Here is a 12,239-nt window from a genome sequence, read left to right on the forward strand (position 1 = left end):
TGCCAGTGTGGTGTATGGAGTTACACCACGGATGAATTTGGACCAGTATGTTTTAAATGCAGGACCTATTGGCACTTTACCCTGAAAGCTAGTCCCTTTCTTCACTCGCGTGGAATCTGATGGAACATCAAAGCTCAGAGAAGTGCTGCGCAGAGTGCAAAACCACTGGCAGGTAAAACAACGTTCCAGTCTACCATTAAGATGGTATCGCTGAAGTCATAGCCACAGGTGCTGACTTTCCAATGTGCTGGGGGGGTGCTCGATCCCTGGCTCTGTCCCAGGCCCTGCCCCCACTCCACCCCTTCCTCCAAGACCCCGCCCCAGTCTGCCTCTTACTTCCCCTACTCCATCCCCACCCCACTTCTTCCCACACTGTTTCGCCCCCGCCCCCCAGCACGCTGCCTCCTTGCTCCTCCCCGTCCCTCCCAAAGCCTCCTTCACACCGCGAAACAGCTGATCATGGCAGGCGGGACGTGCGGGGAGGGATGGGGAGGCACTGATCATCGGGGCCTCCTAGCGGGTGGCAAACACTGGGGGGCAGGGAGGAGCTGACAGGGGGACTGCCGGTGTGTGCTCAGCACCCACCATTTTTTTCCTTTGGGTGCTCCAGCCCCGGAGCACCCACGTAGTCGGCACCTATGGTTATAGCTAAGTACAGGGTCCGATGACAGGGTCTAAAAACCTTTCATTTCTTACAGTTACTGATTCAAATAGGACCAAGCTGGGAGTAATGTAATGGCGCCTGACATGAATTTGTTATCATAAGCCAGCGGCCAGAATTACAAAGGTATTTAGGCACCTGAAGATGCAGATTGGCATGTATTAGGACTTGCCGAAGTGCTTAAGTCAAGTGAGTTGGGCACCTAACTCTCTTTGGCACTTTTGTAAGTTCCACTAGGCACTGATGGGTATCTTTAAGTGCCTAAATACCTTTATCAGTCTGGCCCCAGCTCCTGTGAGAAAATGTCTATATCAAGGAACCATCACATCAACTGGGATCTTTGTTGGAAACAGTAGCAGACAGAGGTCAAGAGCCCATGGGGCATGGAGAATGAATGAATGTTCTTTTCAGCCTTTCACATCAGGGTTGAGGCACACTGATGAAGAAACAGAATGGAGAAGCACAGCTGCTTTCAGGTCTGTATTTATTGGATGCATAAGTGGGACTCCAGCATCCAGGGTTGTCAATCCATCACCTTTCATGAGCACTATTGCAGGGGGTGTGGTCAAGGGAAAGCGGCTGTGGCCTGGAAAACCTTATGTGATGTCCAGATGCTGGAACAGCCACTTGGGGACCAAGGGCAGCTGGCACAAGCTAGAGCAGGCCATTGGTGAGACAGCTGGGGGATTAAGGGACTAAAAGCCACCTTTGCATCCTGGTTCTTCACCTGTACTTTGAGTGCTCCTCAGCAACAGTATCTGGGCCACAGTCTTCTAGTTTGACAAAACAAAATGTTGGTGAGGAAATGACTGATGTCACGAGGATTATGGGCCAATTTCTGCCACACCCATGTGATCCCACCGAAGTCAACAGGGGGCTTCATAGGTGTAATGCAGGGCCGGATTCAGCCCACAGGGTCTAAACTACATGGCTTGATACTGTCAAACTCAAAGAAAACTTTATGCAAAGGTTGTGTGAGGTAGCTGCTGTCACCTGGTTGAATGTGCGCACCATACAGTCCCCTTATTATTCTAAATTATATTTTTTCAGTGGATCATTTTTTATTCTTTTCTAATGTTTCCTTTTGTGCTATGCAGATCTGAGCTTTCTTATTGTGACAGATGACAGAACTTATAGGATCTAAACCTATTTAAATGAAGATGCCAAGAACAGCTGCAGAAACAGCTTTTACTCCTACATGCCATTTTCCAAATTTTGATACATTCAGTGTTACTTGTGCAACACATACAAGAGTGCCATCTAATGCTGCTTGTAGAAACTATTGGTCTTGGCTTTGCGATAGTATAATGCCAATAGGACACCTGCAGCAGCATAGCAGAATTCATTTTTAAGACAATGCCCTGAAAGGAATTCTCTTTAATTTCATTATGCTACTGCTGTTTAATCCCCTGCTGGGTTATGTATTAGGAAGTAAGGAAAAGTGTTTTTTTTTAAATGATAACTTTGATTAGAAGTCTCTTTACAAAGCATTCTGCAAGGTTGCATTATATAATATGATAAACATCAACCTTTAAACATGTATTTATGCATTAAGAATATGTGCTTACATTTATCAGATAGCTGACCATCCATACCAATTTCAAATTCTTATCTGACCTAGTTTCTAAACACTACTACCAATACAGATGGTAGTGCATGCCGTGACAATGTCTAACCCAAAGCCCATTTACGTCAATAGGAATCTTTTCATTGACTTCAGTGGGCTATGACAGTAGTTCCCAACCAGGGGCACACGTAACTCTGGGGGTATGCAGAGGACTTCCAGGGGGTACATCAACTCATCTAGATATTTGCCTAGTCTTACCATGGCTACATAAAAAACACTAGCCAAGTCAGTACAAACTAAAATTTCATACAATGACTTGTTTATTCTGCTCTATATTCTATACACTGAAATGTAAGAACAGTATTTATATTTCAATTTATTTATATTATAATTATATGGTAAAAATGAAAAAGTAAGCATTTTTTCAGTAATAGTGAGCTGTGACACTTGTATTTTATGTCTGATTTTGTAAGCAAGTAGTTTTTAAGTGAGGTGTAACTTGGGGGTACACAAGACAAATCAGACTCCTGAAAGGGGTACAGTAGTCTGGAAAGGTTGAGACCATACAGTTGCACAACAGATCAGTTACCCTGATGATGTGCCATACTGGCATGTATTCATTTATTAATAAAAATGTAATGTATTTAATCTTGCAAAATTATTGTATGACTATTGAAAAAAAAATGTAAGCTTTAGAAAGGGTAAAATCATGCCTCTTTACCCTGAAGGAATTATTTAAGAGTTCATAAAATGGTGAATAACAGAACTGTGAAATATAATTTAATTAGAGCCTTAAAAGGGTTTTGATAAATTCCTTCACAATAAGGAAAAAGCATAGCCATAGAATGCCGTATTCTAATACCCTTGAGCATGCTGAGTAGTATCTTATTTCCTGAATAGTCCTATTGGTTGGAGAATGTATGGGTAGGTGGGAGAAGAGAAGCAAACACTATCATGGAGTAAAGACTACGTAAAAAGGTAGGGAATAAAGAGCAGGGGTAAAATCCTGGCCTTTGCTATTGACTTTAACGGGAGCAGGATTTCAGCCTAGGCAGTCAGTTTTCAGTGTGGAAAGAATCATAGAAATGTAGGGCTAAAAGGGACCTCAAGATGTCATCTACTCTAGTCCTTCCCTCTCTTGCCCCCCTGTGACACTGTATGATTGAATCATGACTATTTATATCTTTAATATGGCCACTGTTATACAATTGCAACAAATCTTGTTCAAAGTATGTCATGTAAGGTACTAATGGAAAAGTTACAATCTATCAAATATGATTATCCTATTTATATGCAGGTATCATTTTTGAATCTGAAGTTATGAATATTGACTATATACCTGTATTTCAAATGTGTTTGTCCCAGGGTAACTTCCACAAGGTCATTTACATCCAGTCTGGCCAGCACATTGTGAATGGATCATTCAAGTTGATGGCCCATCAAAGAACACTTAAGCTTGTCCCCACCCAGTTAGCCTTCCTGTGGATGCCTTAGCCAAAGTATGGGTAAGGGCTGCTCCTCTGAGTCATCAAATCATGCAAGGGCATGTGACTAGTTCATGTGACCCTGGACTCCATCTTGTGCATGTAATTTTCCACAAACTAAGACCGAGAGCATCCCCTCCACATGGGAGAAAATATAAAAGACCCTGGAAGCATCTTTCCTGCTCTGATCTCTGGACTATGGTGTAAACTAAAGGGGGCATTCCAACCGATGGACTGAGGACCTTGCAATCTTTTGGAAGTTACCAGAGACTTTACAAGCCAGCAGTTTATTCCATCACTGCCACAAATCTAATCCAAGAACTTTGTAATGATTGTATATGTTTTCTTTGACCATTGTAACTCTCTCCTCCTTCTTTTCTCTTATAAATAAACCTTTATATATTAGTTACTAAACGACTGGCAACAGTGTGATTATTGGGTAACATCTGAGTTATATATTGACCTGGCTATGTGGCTGATCTCTTGGGATTAGAGGGACCCTTTGTTTGATGAAACTGGTTTTAAATAAGTCTAGTGTCTGGGTGGTGAAACAAGGGCTGGGATGCCTAAGGAGACTGCAGTTTGGACTTCTGGTTAACCAGTGTGATGCGACAGAAGTTTAATTTTGTTTCTCACTTGGTATGTCTAATATTGGAATAACCACCAGTTTGGGGTGAGCCTACCCTATTTCTCAGCAGTTTGTCCTGAATCTGGTATCCTCAGCTGTAACCCACTGAGGCACAGTGACACCCCTCTGAGGCAAGATTAAGAAAAAAAAGGGGTATTTAGGGAATCACGGCTAGGATTTATGGTGTTCAGTGTAGATTTCTATTTGTTTTCTGAAAGAGAGGCTGAATAATAGTGAAATTTGCTGATAACTTAATTTAGTAAATACAGGACGTCTTGTGAGGAATTCCAGATGGCCCTACCCAAACTAGTTTGCCAGTGGCTACATGATGGCAGATGAAAATTCACAACAAAGAAGTACAAGGCAAGGGTCAGATTGGGAAGAAAGAAAAGGGCATGTGGAGTCACCAAAATGACACACATTCTCTGTACACTATACTGATGTTCCAAGTATGATGATGGGTGTTTTCTGAGCTCCATGGGGTGCAGAGTTTCAGCTCGCACTGTGTGGTTGAATGTGCCCATGAGCTCTTGATGATGGTATCTCCCAAATGACATCCACTTCCATCACCAAAATGAGAGCCATTCACAGGAAACTGTGCAGATCAGTAAATTCTCCCTTTCTTACATGAGGACTGAAATAGCTAACAGTGTTGACATTTAGATCATCACTGGGCACCCACATCACTGAGGACATTCCATGTCTTTCAGGGCTATATCGTTCCAGGGTCTGTGCAGACTTGGTTCACATTTTTTTAGGGTTTTTTTTTCCTTTACAATCCTAACAGCTAGAGACTTACATGAAAGCTGAAATTCTGGAGAACAAGATCCTGACACCCCCCTGAAGTTACAGAGACACAGAGGAGTGTAATGATGGTTTCCAAGCCCTGGTACAAGGGAACATATTATGTAGACTTCAGAAAAACTTTCACAACATAATAATAGGCTGCAGCTCTCCCTGTTTGGTATGTACTACTATATCACAATCTTCTTTTTTTACTCATCATTTGATGGCATTCTGCAACATTTTTCATGTATTTCATCTATTCATTGCCACAAGGAAATCCAAAATTCAAGCTGCATTGCTTAAGTTGTAACTGATCAGATAATTCACAGGGTAATTTCTGGTTTCAGAGTAGCAGCCGTGTTAGTCCGTATTTGCAAAAAGAAAAGGAGTATTTGTGGCACCTTAGAGACTAACAAATTTATTTGAGCATAAGCTTTCGTGAGCTACAGCTCACTTCATCGGATGCATTCAGTGGAAAATACAGTGGGGAGATTTATATACACAGAGAACATGAAACAGTGGGTGTTACCATACACACTGTAAGGAGAGTGATCAGGTAAGGTGAGCTATTACCAGCAGGAGAGTGGGGGGGGAGGGGAACCTTTTGTCTTGATAATCAAGGTGGGCCATTTCCAGCAGTTGGCAAGAACGTCTGAGGAACAGTGGGGGTGGGGTGGGAGGGGAATAAACATGGGGAAATAGTTTTATTTTGTGTAATGACCCATCCACTCCCAGTCTTTATTCAAGCCTAAGTTAATTGTATCCAGTTTGCAAATTAATTTCTCTGTTCCATGGGCTGACTGTAAAACCTGTAACTAGGTTTATTGCGCAAATACTCCTGGAAAGTGAAATTCTAATTTGCTTTCAACAAAGATTCCAGTGCGGCCGTTTAAAATTCACTTACCATGAACCTGAAGTGTCTTCAAACAAACAAAAAAAAAAACATGAAGAATGAAAACAAAAGGGACGTTAACCAAACCAAAGTGAAATTGTACGAAAATGTGGACATATACTCTTGGAAATATTTGTCCAGCTGTAAATTAAGCCATTGATGCCCACAGCTCGGATCTGAATTAGCTGGAAACTGAAAGTCCTTCTGGTACAACAACAAAATAAACTACTCTGTTGGGCCCTGATTCAGCCAAGCACATGCACAGTAGTATGGCAGCTTTCAACTCAGCCAGCATACAAAGGATCTCCAGAGCTAAAAGCATGAACTAAAGCTTGAGCTAAAGATCCAACAGGGCTACAACAACACATATCCTCTGTGGATTGGTACAGACAGGGACCCGTAACACGCACGCCCCAGTGGGCTACAATAGCAGCTAGGGACCCCAATCAGGGTTCCACTGCTCTAGGCATTGGACAAACACATAGAAAAAAGACAGTCCCCACCCTGAAGCACTTAGAATTTAAATATACCTGGTTTCCCGCAATGGGCTAGACAGAAAAGGTGAGAAAGGGTCAGACCTGGGACTCTAGGACAGGTGGGACTCTGATTCAGTGCTTCTGTGAGTGTTCCTGGTGGAAGCGTGACTTGAAGCTTTATAGTGTAGTTTCAGAGCTCCAGAGACATGTAGTTGGTAAGCTTTTGGGGCCTGGCCAGGCCCCTGGACTCCATGGTGGCAGCAAGCACTGGCAAAGGTGCACATTGGTCTATTTTAACAACAGTCTGGAGCCATATTCCTTGGGCTCATCCTCAGCTTGGACACTATGCTCCTTAGTGTAGTCATTTAAAGCTTAACCCATGGACCGGAGGTGGGCAAACTATGGCCCATGGGCCACATCTGGCCTGCGGGACAGTCCTGCCCAGCCCTTGAGCTCCTGGCCAGGGAGGCTAGCCCCCGGCCCCTCCTCTGCTGTTCCCCCTCCCCCGCAGCAATGCCGCCACACGGGCAGGGTGGCTGGCTCCGGCTGGGTGGCGGGGCTGCGAGCTCCTGCTGCTCTGAGCTGCATGGTAAGTGGTAAGAGCTGGGGGTGGTGGTCCTGGGGGGCAGTCAGAGGACAGGGAGCGGGGGCTGTTGGATGGGGCGGAGGTTCTTGGGAGGAAGTGGTCAGGGGACAGGGAGCGGGGCGGTTGGATAGGCATGTGAGTCCTGGGGGGCTGTCAGGGGGCAGGGGTGTGGATAGGGGTCAGGATCGGGGCAGTCAGGGGACGGGGAACAGGGTGAGTTTGATAGGGGGTGGGGTCCCAGGGGGCCTGTTGGGGGGTGTGTGTGGATAGGGGTCGGGGGGATAGTCAGGGGACGGGGAATGGGGAGGTTGGATAGGGGGTGGTGCCCCAGGGGGGCGGTTAGGGGCAGGGGTCCTGGGAGGGGGTGGTGAGGGACAAAGAGTGGGTGGGTGTTGGATGTCTCGGGGGTTTTGAGCGGGGCAGTCAGAGGGCAGGAAGTGGGAAGGGGCAGATAGGGGTTAGGGGCCAGGCTGTTTGGGGAGGCACAGCCTTCCCTACCCGGCCCTCCATACAGTTTTGCACCCCGATGTGGCCCTTGGGCCAAAAAGTTTGCCCACCCCGCCATAGATGATTTAAGTCAATGGAAAAACTCCAACTGACTTCAACTGTCTTTTGAACAAGTCCTTTCACACTGGTAAAGTGTGTTTTCATGCAATATCTGATATTAAAATAAAAGAGTATGGGCAAACAGATAGCCCTTCCTACAGATACTGGCAAAGTTCCTCCCAGCTTTCTGTTCTGATCTCGTATTAGCTTCTTGCGTGCTCACACATAAAGATATTGCTAAAGGCAGATTGAGAATCATACTGCTGGTGCTTCAAAGTCTGGCTTTAGAAATCCTCCCTGGTCCCTGTGTCGTAAGAGCAGAGTCAGGGTTTGTAAATCAAACTTTTTGGGGGGTGAGGGCAGGTAGGAGGAGGATTATTCAGGATTTATTGTCATAGCTGGTAAAACTGTTTTTGAATTTGTAAACATGTTGCAGAACTGAAAACTCTTTTGCCAGATTTGTAAGACGTGTAAGCCTTACAAACTGAGAGCTCAGTTGGATGTTAATATTTTTAAACCAAGTCAGCCTAAATTTTTATAATATTCGACATGTAACAGAATGTTGGCTGGTACACACAGTCGAGCTCATCTATCACTGGGACTATAGCCCCTTTAAGACCAGGGGTTATGGGGAGTTGTAGTCTTGTCCAGGCAGGGTACGTGATGGAGAAGGGTCAGCTGGCTAATCATCATGTGACTTCCTGCTGGAGACCATATAGACCAATGCTCCAGGCTCACTTGTGGGAAGCTGAAGGTTGAGGTAAAATCCTAAGGAAAGTCCTTCCGTGGGGCTCTGTCAGGAGAGGGGTGGTATCTGGCATAGGCGCCGACTCTGGAAAAAAACTGTGCTCAGCACCCACCAGCCACCTGCTGATCAGCTGTTTCGTGGGCCCTGCTGACCAGCTCCTCCCCCTACCCCTCAGCGCCTCCCGCCCACCACCGATCAGCTGTTTGGTGGTGGGCGGGAGGAGCTGGGGCAGGGGGCAGAGTGAAGGCAGGGTGAGGCAGAGCCTTGGGGAGGGGGTGGAACAGGTGCAGGAAGAGGCAGGGCAGAGGTGAGGCCTTGGGGGAAGGGATGGAGTGGGGGCGAGGGCCTCAGGGAGGAGCGGGGGTGAAGCATCCCCAGGAAAGCTGAAAGTCGGTTCCTGTGGTATCTGGAAAAGGCAAACTAAAGGAACTCTGCTTGGGAGAGGCTGGAAAGGCCTCCACTAGTTGTAAAGAGTGGTCGTTGTTACTCCTGTTGTGGATCAAAGTTAATAAAAAGGAGAAAAGGGACAAAAACTGGACCTTATCAGATGCTTTGTTTTAACTCCCTGGATCCTGTACCTCCACAGGGCCTGACCAAAACCCCTCTGTAGTCAAATGAAAGAGTCTGTTTGACTTCCAATAGGCTTTGGATAAGGTCCTTAAAGTAATCAAAACTAGAAAAGTACATACTAGGGGCTTGTCTTCACTACCGGGGTAAGTCGAACTAAGTTACGTGAATAGGGTTTGTAGTCCCAGTAGTGCGATACAGTACAGAGGCGATGGATAGGTGACATCTTGATCCCAGTGCTGGCCATGGCAAAACGCCCACTGCTTTTAATGGGACAAGGAGTTAGCCAAATCTGGTGAAACAGTGCTGATCAGTGGGAACAGATCTGCGGCCATTTCTTTAAATTCTCATTGCATTCAGAGGAAGGAAAGAATTTCTGGCTCCTGTAGGGGGTAACTCAACCGAAGATGAAAGATGCTACATTTTACAGTTGCCAATTGTAATCTGACTAATCTGCCTTGGACCAAAATGCCTAAGAAAACTTGTGTTTTCTCTTTGCAAGATAGAGGATTTGACCACATTGAGACACAATGATTAGTGGAAAGAGAAAGAGAGAGCAAGAGAGCACTTCTTTGTGTTTATGCTTATCTGAGTTCAGGAATTCATTGATTGTATACCTGGAATTTAGTGATCATTTCAATATAATAATCAAAACAGGGATCCCCTATGTCAGTCCATATAACTGAATATGTTTATCACACAGTCAAAATTAAAAATTGTGTGCTGTTAATTAATGCAATGACAAAGCACATTCATACTATAAAGGGTTAAATCCAGTAATTAGCTAGGCAAATTATTCCGTGTAGGAGTAGCATTTGCACAAGTTCCTTAACATATGGTGATAGCAAGTGCGAATATGGTTGTCGAAGTGGATTTTCATTGTGTTATCTAATATGATTAGCTTAATGAAAGTGATTGTCAGTGAAGAATGTCCATGGAACAGCTCTGGTGGCACTTACAAATGCATTAGGAAATTATTTCTTCTTCTCCTTTCAATAGTCACAGGCTAGTACTGTGACAGAGATTGTTAATATCTGTACTGATCAGTGCAATTTATAGATGTACCCATATTAAGAATAAGTCATTCTACTAGATCATATTGCTACATATATCTATAATAAAAATATTCTTTTGGCAGAAATATTCTAAAGGAATATACTCTAGCTGCCAGAATGAAAATACAATTAAAAACAACACATTGCCAAATACAGCTCTGTCACTGATCATGGGGGGGGTGGGAGGGAAGGACGGGGGAGTTGTGGAATGTTAGAACACCTTGCTATTGTTGTTTTGTACATTCATTCCCTCCGCCCCCATCATAGCTGGCCGCTGGGTATTTTTACTCTCTTTGCAATAGCCAGTCAAGCAACTCAGCCTGTGCAATGACAACTTGATAAGAAAAATGATGTGTTCAGAGATGTAAATAGTTTGAGCTATTTCCTTAGATTTAGGGAGGTTGCATAACAGTAGAAAATCAATTCACAAAACGCCACCTCTTAGGCAAAAATTTAAAGAAAGAGGGGGTGGGTGGAAAGGAGAAAAAGGGAATTTATCTTTCCAGGACAAGTATTCAGATAGCCTGCACGTTTCACATTTTCACAGCATGTTCCAAAATCACAAATGCAAGATTAAACCTGACAGAGCCAAATAGATTTTAATTGCTCTTAGCATTAACGTAGAGTTCAGTTGTGGCTTTTGCCAGAGCCCCAAGCAAGGGCAATGTGTAATAACTGCACTGCCCCAGAAGCAGACCAGGGACCAGATTGTGATTCATGGAGGGTTCTGGCTCCCCACTAACTCTGCAAGAGGGGAAGTAACCTGTGCCAGCATTTTACCTACTTCAGATTACTTCTCTTGGTGCTCAGCTGTACTGTTGGTACGTTGTGGAGAGGGGCAAAGTCAAGGCTGCCCCTGCTCCCACCCCACATGGTCAGCAGGAGAAGCAGCTCTGCAGAAGCTGCTATCCTCCATGCACTATGATCCACACTATGATAGTATATGCAGAGGGAAATAAGGCAGCATAAAGAGCCTCCCACACTCCTTTGTACAGGAGTATGATGGGGTGGACTAGGCCCTCAAGCCCCATTCTGGAGTCCTCTTGGCCTTGCCACACCCTGCCCCAGAAAAGGGCAGTGGAGAGAGTCCTCCAAGTGGCCTAGAGTGATGGCGTGGGATGCAGCCTATCAGAGAGGGGCTGCACAGAGCAGGCGATCTGGGCCCAACAGGCCCATATAAAAGGAGCTGCAGTGCAGAGCAGAGAGAAGTTCCTTGCTAGAGCTGAAGGAGTGTGGATGGTGTGCCTGGCAGGCTGAGGGACCTCCAGGACCTTGGACAGAGCAGTGCTGGCAGAGACCAGGGTGAATGTGAAGGAGCTCTGGGCTGGCTGCTGGGACTCAACCAGGACAAACCCCCGAAGTAAGGGTGAAGAATGAGCTGAGGCTGCAGGAAAGTGGCCCAGGGAACCATAGCAGCAACACAGCTTAGTTAAAGGGACTGGATGGATGACTGCTACCTTTATGGTCCCTGGACTGGGACCTAGAGTAGAGGGCGGGTGCAGGTACCTCCCACCAGCCACTGAAAAAGTGTCGTAGACTTTGATATACCCCAGAAGGAGAACAGAACTGAAGAGCTGGGGCCAGAAAGGCCCAAATAGGTGAAGAGTCTTTAGGGAGGAAGCCCTGGGTAATGTGGTCCCACACCAGGTCCAGGACAGCTTGAAGAGCAGGGACAATTCAAGAAGAGCCCAGAAGGGGCTGAGAGAGAGGCCCATTGAGGGGTATGTGAATAGGCCCCTCCTGTTGGACTGTTTCCCTGAAAGGGATTTTTATTTCACATGCAGACTGTGTGTGACTCGGCCAGAGGGGTGATTCACCAAAGACCCACCCCAAACTGAGAGTGCAGGCACACAGGGGGGCACTCATGGGAGATGAGTGGGACCCCGTTACAAGGCGCATAGCCAAGCTCACGGTCCGGGCCTTAGTACTTTCAAGGCACTTTACAAACATTAATAAGACCTTAGTGGTACCCTTTGTCCCCATGATGGGGAAACTAAGGCAAATTTTGATGTGTTGACTGATTTTTGTCAAGTGTCCATGCGAATATCTTAGGAAATTGGGATTAAGTCACTTAAACTTCGATCTGGCATGCTTGATAGGTGGCACATCGCAACCCAAGCATGTTACCTGATATCTGCATGATATCTGCTGGGAGAGCAATACAGCGGTGCATAGACAATCCAGGAAGTTTTTGGAAAGCGTAGGGGACAATTTCCTGGTGCAAGTGCTAGGGGAGCCAACTA

This window comes from Chelonia mydas, chromosome 1, assembly GCF_015237465.2.
Source record: "Chelonia mydas isolate rCheMyd1 chromosome 1, rCheMyd1.pri.v2, whole genome shotgun sequence".
NCBI lineage: Eukaryota > Metazoa > Chordata > Testudines > Cheloniidae > Chelonia > Chelonia mydas.